We start from the raw sequence: 16,114 nt of genomic DNA, 5'->3' as shown, positions 1-16,114 counted from the left end.
GAGGGTACTCAGTTGAGTGGACGCAGGAGAGAGTACTCAGTTGAGCAGACGTTGTTGAGTGGACACAGGAGAGAGTATTCAGGTGAGTATGCAGTTGAGTACGCAGTTGAGTACGCAGTTGAGATTACACAGGTGAGAGGACGCTGTTGAGTAGACACAGGACAGAGGACACCGTTGAGTGGACGCAGGAGAGAGTACGCAGTTGAGTGGACGCAGGAGAGAGTACTCAGTTGAGCAGACTCTGTTGAGTGGACACAGGAGAGAGTACGCAGGTGAGTATGCAGTTGAGATTACACAGTTGAGATTATGCAGGTGAGAGGACGCAGTTGAGTGGACGCTGTTGAATGGACTCAGGATAGAGTACTCAGTTGAGTGGACGCAGTTGAATGGACGCAGGAGAGAGTACGCAATTGAGAGTACTCAGTTGAGTGTACGCAGGAGAGAGTACCTAGTTGAGCAGATGCTGTTGAGTGGACACAGGAGAGAGTACGCAGGTGAGATTACGCAGGTGAGAGGACGCAGTTGAGTGGACGCTGTTGAATAGACGCAGGAGAGAGTACTCAGTTGAGTGAACGCTCTTGAATGGATGCAGGAGAGAGTACTCAGTTGAGTGGACGCAGTTGAATGGATGCAGGAGAGAGTACACAATTGAGAGTACTCAGTTGAGTGGACGCAGGAGAGAGTACTCGGTTGAGCAGACGCTGTTGAGTGGACACAGGAGAGAGTACGAAGGTGAGTATGCAGTTGAGATTACGCAGGTGAGAGGACGCAGTTGAGTGGACGCTGTTAAATGGACGCAGGAGAGAGTACTCGGTTGGGTGGACACAGTTGAATGGTCGCAGGAGAGTGTACGCAGTTGAGAGTACTCAGTTGAGTGAACGCAGGAGAGAGTACTCGGTTGAGCAGACGCTGTTGAGTGGACACAGGAAAGAGTACGCAGGTGAGTACACAGTTGAGATTACGCAGGTGAGAGGACGCAGTTGAGTGGACACTGTTGAGTGGACACAGGACAGAGGACACCGTTGAGTGGACGCAGGAGAGAGTACGTACTTGAGAGTATGCAGTTGAGTGGACGCTGGAGAGAGTACTCAGTTGAGCGGACACTGTTGAGTGGACTCAGGAGAGAGTACGCAGGAGAGTACGCAGTTGAGATTACGCAGGTGAGAGGACGCAGTTGAGTGGACACTGTTGAATGGACGCAGGAGAGAGTACGCAGTTGAGAGTACTCAGTTGAGTGGACGCAGGAGAGAGTACTCAGTTGAGCGGACGCTGTTGAGTGGTCTCAGGAGAGAGTACGCAGGTGAGTACGCAGTTGAGATTATGCAGGTGAGAGGACGCAGTTGAGTGGACGCTGTTGAATGGACGCAGGAGAGAGTACGCAGTTGAGAGGACTCAGTTGAGTGGACGCAGGAGAGAGTACTCAGTTGAGCGGACGCTGTTGAGTGGTCTCAGGAGAGAGTACGCAGTTGAGATTATGCAGGTGAGAGGACGCAGTTGAGTGGACGCTGTTGAAAGGACGCAGGAGAGAGTATGCAGTTGAGAGTACTCAGTTGAGTGGAAGCAGTTGAGAGTACTCAGTTGAGTGGACGCAGGAGAGAGTACTCGGTTGAGCACACACTGTTGAGTGGACACAGGAGAGAGTACGCAGGTGAGTACGCGTGGACGCAGTTGAAAGGACGCAGGGGAGAGTACACAGTTGAGAGTACTCAGTTGAGTGGACGCAGGAGAGAGTACTCAGTTAAGCAGACGCTATTGAGTGGACACAGGAGAGAGTATGCAGGTGAGCGGGTGAGTACGCAGTTGAGTACGCAGTTGAGATTACGCAGTTGAGAGGACGCAGTTGAGATTACGCAGGTGAGAGGATGCAGTTGAGTGGCCGCTGTTGAATGGAAGCAGGGGAGAGTACTCAGTTGAGTGGACGCAGTTGAAAGGACGCAGGGGAAAGTACGCAGTTGAGAGTACTCAGTTGAGTGGACGCAGGAGAGAGTACGCAGTCGAGGGTACTCAGTTGAGTGGACGCAGGAGAGAGTACTCAGTTGAGCAGACGTTGTTGAGTGGACACAGGAGAGAGTATTCAGGTGAGTATGCAGTTGAGTACGCAGTTGAGATTACACAGGTGAGAGGACGCTGTTGAGTAGACACAGGACAGAGGACACCGTTGAGTGGACGCAGGAGAGAGTACGCAGTTGAGTGGACGCAGGAGAGAGTACTCAGTTGAGCAGACTCTGTTGAGTGGACACAGGAGAGAGTACGCAGGTGAGTATGCAGTTGAGATTACACAGTTGAGATTATGCAGGTGAGAGGACGCAGTTGAGTGGACGCTGTTGAATGGACTCAGGAGAGAGTACTCAGTTGAGTGGACGCAGTTGAATGGACGCAGGAGAGAGTACGCAATTGAGAGTACTCAGTTGAGTGTACGCAGGAGAGAGTACCTAGTTGAGCAGATGCTGTTGAGTGGACACAGGAGAGAGTACGCAGGTGAGATTACGCAGGTGAGAGGACGCAGTTGAGTGGACGCTGTTGAATAGACGCAGGAGAGAGTACTCAGTTGAGTGAACGCTCTTGAATGGATGCAGGAGAGAGTACTCAGTTGAGTGGACGCAGTTGAATGGATGCAGGAGAGAGTACACAATTGAGAGTACTCAGTTGAGTGGACGCAGGAGAGAGTACTCGGTTGAGCAGACGCTGTTGAGTGGACACAGGAGAGAGTACGAAGGTGAGTATGCAGTTGAGATTACGCAGGTGAGAGGACGCAGTTGAGTGGACGCTGTTAAATGGACGCAGGAGAGAGTACTCGGTTGGGTGGACACAGTTGAATGGTCGCAGGAGAGTGTACGCAGTTGAGAGTACTCAGTTGAGTGAACGCAGGAGAGAGTACTCGGTTGAGCAGACGCTGTTGAGTGGACACAGGAAAGAGTACGCAGGTGAGTACACAGTTGAGATTACGCAGGTGAGAGGACGCAGTTGAGTGGACACTGTTGAGTGGACACAGGACAGAGGACACCGTTGAGTGGACGCAGGAGAGAGTACGTACTTGAGAGTATGCAGTTGAGTGGACGCTGGAGAGAGTACTCAGTTGAGCGGACACTGTTGAGTGGACTCAGGAGAGAGTACGCAGGAGAGTACGCAGTTGAGATTACGCAGGTGAGAGGACGCAGTTGAGTGGACACTGTTGAATGGACGCAGGAGAGAGTACGCAGTTGAGAGTACTCAGTTGAGTGGACGCAGGAGAGAGTACTCAGTTGAGCGGACGCTGTTGAGTGGTCTCAGGAGAGAGTACGCAGGTGAGTACGCAGTTGAGATTATGCAGGTGAGAGGACGCAGTTGAGTGGACGCTGTTGAATGGACGCAGGAGAGAGTACGCAGTTGAGAGGACTCAGTTGAGTGGACGCAGGAGAGAGTACTCAGTTGAGCGACGCTGTTGAGTGGTCTCAGGAGAGAGTACGCAGTTGAGATTATGCAGGTGAGAGGACGCAGTTGAGTGGACGCTGTTGAAAGGACGCAGGAGAGAGTATGCAGTTGAGAGTACTCAGTTGAGTGGAAGCAGTTGAGAGTACTCAGTTGAGTGGACGCAGGAGAGAGTACTCGGTTGAGCAGACACTGTTGAGTGGACACAGGAGAGAGTACGCAGGTGAGTACGCGTGGACGCAGTTGAAAGGACGCAGGGGAGAGTACACAGTTGAGAGTACTCAGTTGAGTGGACGCAGGAGAGAGTACTCAGTTAAGCAGACGCTAATGAGTGGACACAGGAGAGAGTATGCAGGTGAGCGGGTGAGTACGCAGTTGAGTACGCAGTTGAGATTACGCAGTTGAGAGGACGCAGTTGAGATTACGCAGGTGAGAGGATGCAGTTGAGTGGCCGCTGTTGAATGGAAGCAGGGGCGAGTACTCAGTTGAGTGGACGCAGTTGAAAGGACGCAGGGGAAAGTACGCAGTTGAGAGTACTCAGTTGAGTGGACGCAGGAGAGAGTACTCAGTTGAGCAGACGTTGTTGAGTGGACACAGGAGAGAGTATTCAGGTGAGTATGCAGTTGAGTACGCAGTTGAGATTACACAGGTGAGAGGACGCTGTTGAGTAGACACAGGACAGAGGACACCGTTGAGTGGACGCAGGAGAGAGTACGCAGTTGAGTGGATGCAGGAGAGAGTACTCAGTTGAGCAGACTCTGTTGAGTGGACACAGGAGAGAGTACGCAGGTGAGTATGCAGTTGAGATTACACAGTTGAGATTATGCAGGTGAGAGGACGCAGTTGAGTGGACGCTGTTGAATGGACTCAGGAGAGAGTACTCAGTTGAGTGGACGCAGTTGAATGGACGCAGGAGAGAGTACGCAATTGAGAGTACTCAGTTGAGTGTACGCAGGAGAGAGTACCTAGTTGAGCAGATGCTGTTGAGTGGACACAGGAGAGAGTACGCAGGTGAGATTACGCAGGTGAGAGGACGCAGTTGAGTGGACGCTGTTGAATAGACGCAGGAGAGAGTACTCAGTTGAGTGAACGCTCTTGAATGGATGCAGGAGAGAGTACTCAGTTGAGTGGACGCAGTTGAATGGATGCAGGAGAGAGTACGAAGGTGAGTATGCAGTTGAGATTACGCAGGTGAGCGGACGCAGTTGAGTGGACGCTGTTGAGTGGACGCAGGAGAGAGTACGCAGTTGAGATTACGCAGTTGAGATTACGCAGGTGAGTGGACGCAGTTGAGTGGACGCTGTTGAGTGGATGCAGGAGAGAGTACTCAGTTGAGTGGACGCTGTTGAATGGACGCAGGAGAGAGTACTCAGTTGAGTGGACACAGGAGAAAGTATGCAGGAGAAAGTACGCAGTTTAGAGTACTCAGTTGAGTGGACGCAGGAGAGAGTACTCAGTTGAGCGGATGCATTTGAATGGACGCAGGACAGAGGATGCAGTTGAGAGTACTCAGTTGAGTGGATGCAGGAGAGAGTGCTCAGTTGAGTGGACGCTGTTGAATGGACGCAGGAGAGAGTATGCAGTTGAGAGTACTCAGTTGAGTGGAAGCAGTTGAGAGTACTCAGTTGAGTGGACGCAGGAGAGAGTACTCGGTTGAGCAGACACTGTTGAGTGGACACAGGAGAGAGTACGCAGGTGAGTACGCGTGGACGCAGTTGAAAGGACGCAGGGGAGAGTACACAGTTGAGAGTACTCAGTTGAGTGGACGCAGGAGAGAGTACTCAGTTAAGCAGACGCTATTGAGTGGACACAGGAGAGAGTATGCAGGTGAGCGGGTGAGTACGCAGTTGAGTACGCAGTTGAGATTACGCAGTTGAGAGGACGCAGTTGAGATTACGCAGGTGAGAGGATGCAGTTGAGTGGCCGCTGTTGAATGGAAGCAGGGGAGAGTACTCAGTTGAGTGGACGCAGTTGAAAGGACGCAGGGGAAAGTACGCAGTTGAGAGTACTCAGTTGAGTGGACGCAGGAGAGAGTACGCAGTCGAGGGTACTCAGTTGAGTGGACGCAGGAGAGAGTACTCAGTTGAGCAGACGTTGTTGAGTGGACACAGGAGAGAGTATTCAGGTGAGTATGCAGTTGAGTACGCAGTTGAGATTACACAGGTGAGAGGACGCTGTTGAGTAGACACAGGACAGAGGACACCGTTGAGTGGACGCAGGAGAGAGTACGCAGTTGAGTGGACGCAGGAGAGAGTACTCAGTTGAGCAGACTCTGTTGAGTGGACACAGGAGAGAGTACGCAGGTGAGTATGCAGTTGAGATTACACAGTTGAGATTATGCAGGTGAGAGGACGCAGTTGAGTGGACGCTGTTGAATGGACTCAGGATAGAGTACTCAGTTGAGTGGACGCAGTTGAATGGACGCAGGAGAGAGTACGCAATTGAGAGTACTCAGTTGAGTGTACGCAGGAGAGAGTACCTAGTTGAGCAGATGCTGTTGAGTGGACACAGGAGAGAGTACGCAGGTGAGATTACGCAGGTGAGAGGACGCAGTTGAGTGGACGCTGTTGAATAGACGCAGGAGAGAGTACTCAGTTGAGTGAACGCTCTTGAATGGATGCAGGAGAGAGTACTCAGTTGAGTGGACGCAGTTGAATGGACGCAGGAGAGAGTACACAATTGAGAGTACTCAGTTGAGTGGACGCAGGAGAGAGTACTCGGTTGAGCAGACGCTGTTGAGTGGACACAGGAGAGAGTACGAAGGTGAGTATGCAGTTGAGATTACGCAGGTGAGAGGACGCAGTTGAGTGGACGCTGTTAAATGGACGCAGGAGAGAGTACTCGGTTGGGTGGACACAGTTGAATGGTCGCAGGAGAGTGTACGCAGTTGAGAGTACTCAGTTGAGTGAACGCAGGAGAGAGTACTCGGTTGAGCAGACGCTGTTGAGTGGACACAGGAAAGAGTACGCAGGTGAGTACACAGTTGAGATTACGCAGGTGAGAGGACGCAGTTGAGTGGACACTGTTGAGTGGACACAGGACAGAGGACACCGTTGAGTGGACGCAGGAGAGAGTACGTACTTGAGAGTATGCAGTTGAGTGGACGCTGGAGAGAGTACTCAGTTGAGCGGACATTGTTGAGTGGACTCAGGAGAGAGTACGCAGGAGAGTACGCAGTTGAGATTACGCAGGTGAGAGGACGCAGTTGAGTGGACACTGTTGAATGGACGCAGGAGAGAGTACGCAGTTGAGAGTACTCAGTTGAGTGGACGCAGGAGAGAGTACTCAGTTGAGCGGACGCTGTTGAGTGGTCTCAGGAGAGAGTACGCAGGTGAGTACGCAGTTGAGATTATGCAGGTGAGAGGACGCAGTTGAGTGGACGCTGTTGAATGGACGCAGGAGAGAGTACGCAGTTGAGAGGACTCAGTTGAGTGGACGCAGGAGAGAGTACTCAGTTGAGCGGACGCTGTTGAGTGGTCTCAGGAGAGAGTACGCAGTTGAGATTATGCAGGTGAGAGGACGCAGTTGAGTGGACGCTGTTGAAAGGACGCAGGAGAGAGTACTCAGTTGAGCGGACGCAGTTGAGTGGACTCAGGAGAGAGTACGCAGGTGAGTACGCAGTTGAGATTACGCAGGTGAGAGGGCGCAGCTGAGTGGACGCTGTTGAGTGGACGCTGGAGAGAGTACTCAGTTGAGAGGACGCTGTTGAATGGACGCAGGAGAAAGTACGCAGTTGAGAGTAATCAGTTGAGAGGACACAGGAGAGAGTACTCAGTTGAGTGGACGCAGGAGAGAGTACGCAGGTGAGTACGCAGTTGAGATTACGCTGGTGAGAGGACGCAGTTGAGTGGACGCTGTTGAATGGATGCAGGACAGAGTACTCAGTTGAGCGGACGCTGTTGAGTGGTCTCAGGAGAGAGTACGCAGTTGAGATTACGCAGTTAAGAGGACGCAGTTGAGTGGACGCAGTTGAGTGGACACAGGAGAGAGTACGCAGTTGAGCGGACGCTGTTGAGTGGACTCAGGAGAGAGTACGCAGGTGAGTACGCAGTTGAGATTACGCAGGTGAGAGGACTCAGTTGAGTGGACGCTGTTGAATGGACGCAGGAGAGAGTACTCAGTTGAGTGGACACAGGAGAAAGTATGCAGGAGAAAGTACGCAGTTTAGAGTACTCAGTTGAGTGGACGCAGGAGAGAGTACTCAGTTGAGCGGATGCATTTGAATGGACGCAGGACAGAGGATGCAGTTGAGAGTACTCAGTTGAGTGGATGCAGGAGAGAGTGCTCAGTTGAGTGGACGCTGTTGAATGGACGCAGGAGAGAGTATGCAGTTGAGAGTACTCAGTTGAGTGGAAGCAGTTGAGAGTACTCAGTTGAGTGGACGCAGGAGAGAGTACTCGGTTGAGCAGACACTGTTGAGTGGACACAGGAGAGAGTACGCAGGTGAGTACGCGTGGACGCAGTTGAAAGGACGCAGGGGAGAGTACACAGTTGAGAGTACTCAGTTGAGTGGACGCAGGAGAGAGTACTCAGTTAAGCAGACGCTATTGAGTGGACACAGGAGAGAGTATGCAGGTGAGCGGGTGAGTACGCAGTTGAGTACGCAGTTGAGATTACGCAGTTGAGAGGACGCAGTTGAGATTACGCAGGTGAGAGGATGCAGTTGAGTGGCCGCTGTTGAATGGAAGCAGGGGAGAGTACTCAGTTGAGTGGACGCAGTTGAAAGGACGCAGGGGAAAGTACGCAGTTGAGAGTACTCAGTTGAGTGGACGCAGGAGAGAGTACGCAGTCGAGGGTACTCAGTTGAGTGGACGCAGGAGAGAGTACTCAGTTGAGCAGACGTTGTTGAGTGGACACAGGAGAGAGTATTCAGGTGAGTATGCAGTTGAGTACGCAGTTGAGATTACACAGGTGAGAGGACGCTGTTGAGTAGACACAGGACAGAGGACACCGTTGAGTGGACGCAGGAGAGAGTACGCAGTTGAGTGGACGCAGGAGAGAGTACTCAGTTGAGCAGACTCTGTTGAGTGGACACAGGAGAGAGTACGCAGGTGAGTATGCAGTTGAGATTACACAGTTGAGATTATGCAGGTGAGAGGACGCAGTTGAGTGGACGCTGTTGAATGGACTCAGGATAGAGTACTCAGTTGAGTGGACGCAGTTGAATGGACGCAGGAGAGAGTACGCAATTGAGAGTACTCAGTTGAGTGTACGCAGGAGAGAGTACCTAGTTGAGCAGATGCTGTTGAGTGGACACAGGAGAGAGTACGCAGGTGAGATTACGCAGGTGAGAGGACGCAGTTGAGTGGACGCTGTTGAATAGACGCAGGAGAGAGTACTCAGTTGAGTGAACGCTCTTGAATGGATGCAGGAGAGAGTACTCAGTTGAGTGGACGCAGTTGAATGGACGCAGGAGAGAGTACACAATTGAGAGTACTCAGTTGAGTGGACGCAGGAGAGAGTACTCGGTTGAGCAGACGCTGTTGAGTGGACACAGGAGAGAGTACGAAGGTGAGTATGCAGTTGAGATTACGCAGGTGAGAGGACGCAGTTGAGTGGACGCTGTTAAATGGACGCAGGAGAGAGTACTCGGTTGGGTGGACACAGTTGAATGGTCGCAGGAGAGTGTACGCAGTTGAGAGTACTCAGTTGAGTGAACGCAGGAGAGAGTACTCGGTTGAGCAGACGCTGTTGAGTGGACACAGGAAAGAGTACGCAGGTGAGTACACAGTTGAGATTACGCAGGTGAGAGGACGCAGTTGAGTGGACACTGTTGAGTGGACACAGGACAGAGGACACCGTTGAGTGGACGCAGGAGAGAGTACGTACTTGAGAGTATGCAGTTGAGTGGACGCTGGAGAGAGTACTCAGTTGAGCGGACATTGTTGAGTGGACTCAGGAGAGAGTACGCAGGAGAGTACGCAGTTGAGATTACGCAGGTGAGAGGACGCAGTTGAGTGGACACTGTTGAATGGACGCAGGAGAGAGTACGCAGTTGAGAGTACTCAGTTGAGTGGACGCAGGAGAGAGTACTCAGTTGAGCGGACGCTGTTGAGTGGTCTCAGGAGAGAGTACGCAGGTGAGTACGCAGTTGAGATTATGCAGGTGAGAGGACGCAGTTGAGTGGACGCTGTTGAATGGACGCAGGAGAGAGTACGCAGTTGAGAGGACTCAGTTGAGTGGACGCAGGAGAGAGTACTCAGTTGAGCGGACGCTGTTGAGTGGTCTCAGGAGAGAGTACGCAGTTGAGATTATGCAGGTGAGAGGACGCAGTTGAGTGGACGCTGTTGAAAGGACGCAGGAGAGAGTACTCAGTTGAGCGGACGCAGTTGAGTGGACTCAGGAGAGAGTACGCAGGTGAGTACGCAGTTGAGATTACGCAGGTGAGAGGGCGCAGCTGAGTGGACGCTGTTGAGTGGACGCTGGAGAGAGTACTCAGTTGAGAGGACGCTGTTGAATGGACGCAGGAGAAAGTACGCAGTTGAGAGTAATCAGTTGAGAGGACACAGGAGAGAGTACTCAGTTGAGTGGACGCAGGAGAGAGTACGCAGGTGAGTACGCAGTTGAGATTACGCTGGTGAGAGGACGCAGTTGAGTGGACGCTGTTGAATGGATGCAGGACAGAGTACTCAGTTGAGCGGACGCTGTTGAGTGGTCTCAGGAGAGAGTACGCAGTTGAGATTACGCAGTTAAGAGGACGCAGTTGAGTGGACGCAGTTGAGTGGACACAGGAGAGAGTACTCAGTTGAGCGGACGCTGTTGAGTGGACTCAGGAGAGAGTACGCAGGTGAGTACGCAGTTGAGATTACGCAGGTGAGAGGACTCAGTTGAGTGGACGCTGTTGAATGGACGCAGGAGAGAGTACTCAGTTGAGTGGACACAGGAGAAAGTATGCAGGAGAAAGTACGCAGTTTAGAGTACACAGTTGAGTGGACGCAGGAGAGAGTACTCAGTTGAGCGGATGCATTTGAATGGACGCAGGACAGAGGATGCAGTTGAGAGTACTCAGTTGAGTGGATGCAGGAGAGAGTGCTCAGTTGAGTGGACGCTGTTGAATGGACGCAGGAGAGAGTATGCAGTTGAGAGTACTCAGTTGAGTGGAAGCAGTTGAGAGTACTCAGTTGAGTGGACGCAGGAGAGAGTACTCGGTTGAGCAGACACTGTTGAGTGGACACAGGAGAGAGTACGCAGGTGAGTACGCGTGGACGCAGTTGAAAGGACGCAGGGGAGAGTACACAGTTGAGAGTACTCAGTTGAGTGGACGCAGGAGAGAGTACTCAGTTAAGCAGACGCTATTGAGTGGACACAGGAGAGAGTATGCAGGTGAGCGGGTGAGTACGCAGTTGAGTACGCAGTTGAGATTACGCAGTTGAGAGGACGCAGTTGAGATTACGCAGGTGAGAGGATGCAGTTGAGTGGCCGCTGTTGAATGGAAGCAGGGGAGAGTACTCAGTTGAGTGGACGCAGTTGAAAGGACGCAGGGGAAAGTACGCAGTTGAGAGTACTCAGTTGAGTGGACGCAGGAGAGAGTACGCAGTCGAGGGTACTCAGTTGAGTGGACGCAGGAGAGAGTACTCAGTTGAGCAGACGTTGTTGAGTGGACACAGGAGAGAGTATTCAGGTGAGTATGCAGTTGAGTACGCAGTTGAGATTACACAGGTGAGAGGACGCTGTTGAGTAGACACAGGACAGAGGACACCGTTGAGTGGACGCAGGAGAGAGTACGCAGTTGAGTGGACGCAGGAGAGAGTACTCAGTTGAGCAGACTCTGTTGAGTGGACACAGGAGAGAGTACGCAGGTGAGTATGCAGTTGAGATTACACAGTTGAGATTATGCAGGTGAGAGGACGCAGTTGAGTGGACGCTGTTGAATGGACTCAGGAGAGAGTACTCAGTTGAGTGGACGCAGTTGAATGGACGCAGGAGAGAGTACGCAATTGAGAGTACTCAGTTGAGTGTACGCAGGAGAGAGTACCTAGTTGAGCAGATGCTGTTGAGTGGACACAGGAGAGAGTACGCAGGTGAGATTACGCAGGTGAGAGGACGCAGTTGAGTGGACGCTGTTGAATAGACGCAGGAGAGAGTACTCAGTTGAGTGAACGCTCTTGAATGGATGCAGGAGAGAGTACTCAGTTGAGTGGACGCAGTTGAATGGATGCAGGAGAGAGTACACAATTGAGAGTACTCAGTTGAGTGGACGCAGGAGAGAGTACTCGGTTGAGCAGACGCTGTTGAGTGGACACAGGAGAGAGTACGAAGGTGAGTATGCAGTTGAGATTACGCAGGTGAGAGGACGCAGTTGAGTGGACGCTGTTAAATGGACGCAGGAGAGAGTACTCGGTTGGGTGGACATAGTTGAATGGTCGCAGGAGAGTGTACGCAGTTGAGAGTACTCAGTTGAGTGAACGCAGGAGAGAGTACTCGGTTGAGCAGACGCTGTTGAGTGGACACAGGAAAGAGTACGCAGGTGAGTACACAGTTGAGATTACGCAGGTGAGAGGATGCAGTTGAGTGGACACTGTTGAGTGGACACAGGACAGAGGACACCGTTGAATGGACGCAGGAGAGAGTACGTACTTGAGAGTATGCAGTTGAGTGGACGCTGGAGAGAGTACTCAGTTGAGCGGACACTGTTGAGTGGACTCAGGAGAGAGTACGCAGGAGAGTACGCAGTTGAGATTACGCAGGTGAGAGGACGCAGTTGAGTGGACACTGTTGAATGGACGCAGGAGAGAGTACGCAGTTGAGAGTACTCAGTTGAGTGGACGCAGGAGAGAGTACTCAGTTGAGCGGACGCTGTTGAGTGGTCTCAGGAGAGAGTACGCAGGTGAGTACGCAGTTGAGATTATGCAGGTGAGAGGACGCAGTTGAGTGGACGCTGTTGAATGGACGCAGGAGAGAGTACGCAGTTGAGAGGACTCAGTTGAGTGGACGCAGGAGAGAGTACTCAGTTGAGCGGACGCTGTTGAGTGGTCTCAGGAGAGAGTACGCAGTTGAGATTATGCAGGTGAGAGGACGCAGTTGAGTGGACGCTGTTGAAAGGACGCAGGAGAGAGTACTCAGTTGAGCGGACGCAGTTGAGTGGACTCAGGAGAGAGTACGCAGGTGAGTACGCAGTTGAGATTACGCAGGTGAGAGGGCGCAGCTGAGTGGACGCTGTTGAGTGGACGCTGGAGAGAGTACTCAGTTGAGAGGACGCTGTTGAATGGACGCAGGAGAGAGTACTCAGTTGAATGGACGCAGGAGAAAGTACGCAGTTGAGAGTAATCAGTTGAGAGGACACAGGAGAGAGTACTCAGTTGAGTGGACGCAGGAGAGAGTACGCAGGTGAGTACGCAGTTGAGATTACGCTGGTGAGAGGACGCAGTTGAGTGGACGCTGTTGAATGGATGCAGGACAGAGTACTCAGTTGAGCGGACGCTGTTGAGTGGTCTCAGGAGAGAGTACGCAGTTGAGATTACGCAGTTAAGAGGACGCAGTTGAGTGGACGCAGTTGAGTGGACACAGGAGAGAGTACTCAGTTGAGCGGACGCTGTTGAGTGGACTCAGAAGAGAGTACGCAGGTGAGTACGCAGTTGAGATTACGCAGGTGAGAGGACTCAGTTGAGTGGACGCTGTTGAATCGACGCAGGAGAGAGTACTCAGTAGAGCGGACGCAGTTGAATGGACGCAGGAGAGAGTACGCAGTTGAGAGTACTCAGTTGAGTGGACTCAGGAGAGAGTACTCGGTTGAGCAGACGCTGTTGAGTGGACACAGGAAAGAGTACGCAGGTGAGTACGCAGTTGAGATTACGCAGGTGAGAGGACGCAGTTGAGTGGACGCTGTTGAGTGGATGCAGGAGAGTGTACTCAGTTGAGTGGACGCTGTTGAATGGACGCAGGAGAGAGTACTCAGTTGAGTGGACGCAGGAGAAAGTACGCAGGAGAAAGTACGCAGTTTAGAGTACTCAGTTGAGTGGACGCAGGAGAGAGTACTCAGTTGAGCGGATGCATTTGAATGGACGCAGGACAGAGGACGCAGTTGAGAGTACACAGTTGAGTGGATGCAGGAGAGAGTGCTCAGTTGAGTGGACGCTGTTGAATGGACGCAGGAGAGAGTATGTAGTTGAGAGTACTCATTTGAGTGGAAGCAGTTGAGAGTACTCAGTTGAGTGGACGCAGGAGAGAGTACTCGGTTGAGCAGACACTGTTGAGTGGACACAGGAGAGAGTACGCAGGTGAGTACGCGTGGACGCAGTTGAAAGGACGCAGGGGAGAGTACACAGTTGAGAATACTCAGTTGAGTGGACGCAGGAGAGAGTACGCAGTTGAGGGTACTCAGTTGAGTGGAAGCAGTTGAGAGTACTCAGTTGTGTGGACGCAGGTGAGAGGACGCAGTTGAGTGGCCGCTGTTGAATGGACGCAGGGGAGAGTACTCAGTTGAGTGGACGCAGTTGAAAGGACGCAGGGGAGAGTACGCAGTTGAGAGTACTCAGTTGAGTGGACGCAGGAGAGAGTACGCAGTTGAGGGTACTCAGTTGAGTGGACGCAGGAGAGAGTACTCAGTTGAGCAGACGTTGTTGAGTGGACACAGGAGAGAGTATTCAGGTGAGTATGCAGTTGAGTACGTTGTTGAGATTACACAGGTGAGAGGACGCTGTTGAGTAGACACAGGACAGAGGACACCGTTGAGTGGACGCAGGAGAGAGTACTCAGTTGAGCAGACGCTGTTGAGTGGACACAGGAGAGAGTACGCAGGTGAGTACGCAGTTGAGATTATGCAGGTGAGAGAACGCAGTTGAGTGGACGCTGTTGAGTGGACGCTGTTTAGAAGACGCAGGTGAGAGGATGCTATTGAGTTTGAGAGGACGCAGGTGATAGGACGCAGGAGAGCAGACTCAGGAGAGCAGACGCTGGTGAGCGGACGCAGGTGAGAGGATGCTGTTCACTACACACATTACTGAACATGTGTTTTTGCACTTGAGAGCTAAGTGACACCCCTCCTTGGAGTACCAGAGTCTCCTCCCACCTCATCCCTCAGTTTGCCGTTGCTGTCGTCCACTCCAACCTGTGGCCAGGTGCCACCGCCTATGCCTCTGGCAAATAAGACCCTCACCTGCCACACAGGTGTCCGCCACTGGGGACAACTCGTGCTTAACTCACAGTTCTTCACAGGAAGTTTGAAAACATCTACATTGGTTGGGGGCTGAAGTTCTCCGGTGAAGGCTACACCCCGGCCGTGCCGCCCCCACTGCAGATCGAGTACCTGAGTGGGCCCGAGGTGACTGAGGCTGTGGACCCCAGCGTGGAGGAGGAGCAGGCACTGAAGGCCGCCCTGGAGGAGCAGCAGGCCGCTCTGGAGGAAAACAAAGGCCTGGATGTGGATGATGATGAGAAAGAAGAGGATGACTGAGGAAGAGGAGGATGACTCAGATGCACTAGAGGACTCAGATGCACCAGAGGAAAATGGAAATGGCGATGTCTTTTAAAAACGTTTGTAATAAAATTGAACCGTTATGATTCAGCATAGATCAGTTTTAGAGTCCTCTGATGTTATTTAGATATTTAATTTTCAGTTCCTAGCTTAAAAGACTTGGAAATGCTATACAGTTACATGGAAATGTTTCAAATAAACAAATATTTAGCAAATCTCATTAAGCGTAATAAAGAAAAAACTTTTATTCCAACCATAAAAAACTCAGCAGGGAAAACAGTGCAGACACCTGATGAGATAAATAACACCTTTATAGATTGTTTCAAAAAGGTATATTCATCAGACAATGAAATCAACTTAGACGAAATCAATAACTTCCTGGACCATATCAAACTACCTAAATTAACTGAAAACCAAAAACAAACACTTGAAAGACTATTATCCCTAGAAGAACTTTACAAAGCTTTAAAACATATGCCTAACAGTAAAGTCCCAGGACCTGATGGATTCCCTGCTGAGTTTTATAAACACTTTTGGTCATCCTTATCTCAACTGTTTTACAGAACAATAACAGAAATGAAACAAAATGCAAAACTTCCAACAAACATGAATACTGCGATCATCACCCTTCACCATAAACCAAACAAAGACCCTACCCAACCATCTAGCTATGGGTTTTAGCCTCTGCAACGGTCAAAGCTGCAATCTGCTTGGCCCTCCTGTACCCATCTGCTGCTTCCAGAGTCCCACAAGCCAATCAAGCCCAATAGGACTATTTATTCAGCATGACAGCCTCCCTTACCCGAGGTATCCACCAACAGGTTCGGGGATTGCTGCCATGACAGGCACCAACAACCTTAAGGCCACAGTTCCACTACATCGACAATGGAGGCCCGGAACAAGGCTCACTCGGACTCTATGTCTCCAGCCTCCCTCGGGACAATGAATGAAAACCCAGAAGACTGTTTACAATTCTTCCATGTTATTCAGGTCACATAGGGTAAGTATGTATTCCTAAGTCCTTCCCTCCAAATCACAGAATTCAGCTGGTATCAGTCATGTTTGGTCTTGTTTTACAGCATATTTCATATTGAACAATATGATGATTTACAGTATTCAGGTAGAAGTTCATTTAGTGTTTAGAGAGTTTAGAGTTACAAATCCCTGTAGTGGAGTCTGTTCACCAGGGAGGTAAAAAAAAGAATTTCTTTCAAGTGTGTTTTCTTTTTAAGGCTAATATTATCAAATCCCACATATCTGATTTCTCATTGGTTTACTTGGTCCAATGATTGT

General features: G+C 51.2%; 1 long non-coding RNA gene across 1 annotated transcript in view; it reads left to right on the top strand.

The window, feature by feature from the left end:
- The window catches only part of LOC143484189 (uncharacterized), a 56,155-nt gene that overhangs the window by 29,578 nt on the left and 10,463 nt on the right, over positions 1 to 16,114 (top strand). Inside the window, exon 2 of the long non-coding RNA XR_013122568.1 lies at positions 15,643 to 15,821. This is a non-coding gene — a long non-coding RNA (uncharacterized LOC143484189). The remainder of the gene's footprint in view (positions 1 to 15,642; positions 15,822 to 16,114) is intronic.

Source organism: Brachyhypopomus gauderio, chromosome 2 (genome assembly GCF_052324685.1).
Source record: "Brachyhypopomus gauderio isolate BG-103 chromosome 2, BGAUD_0.2, whole genome shotgun sequence".
NCBI classification, from domain to species: Eukaryota; Metazoa; Chordata; class Actinopteri; order Gymnotiformes; family Hypopomidae; genus Brachyhypopomus; species Brachyhypopomus gauderio.
Note: the sequence above shows the minus strand (reverse complement) of the source record. Positions and strands in the feature narration are given on the sequence as shown.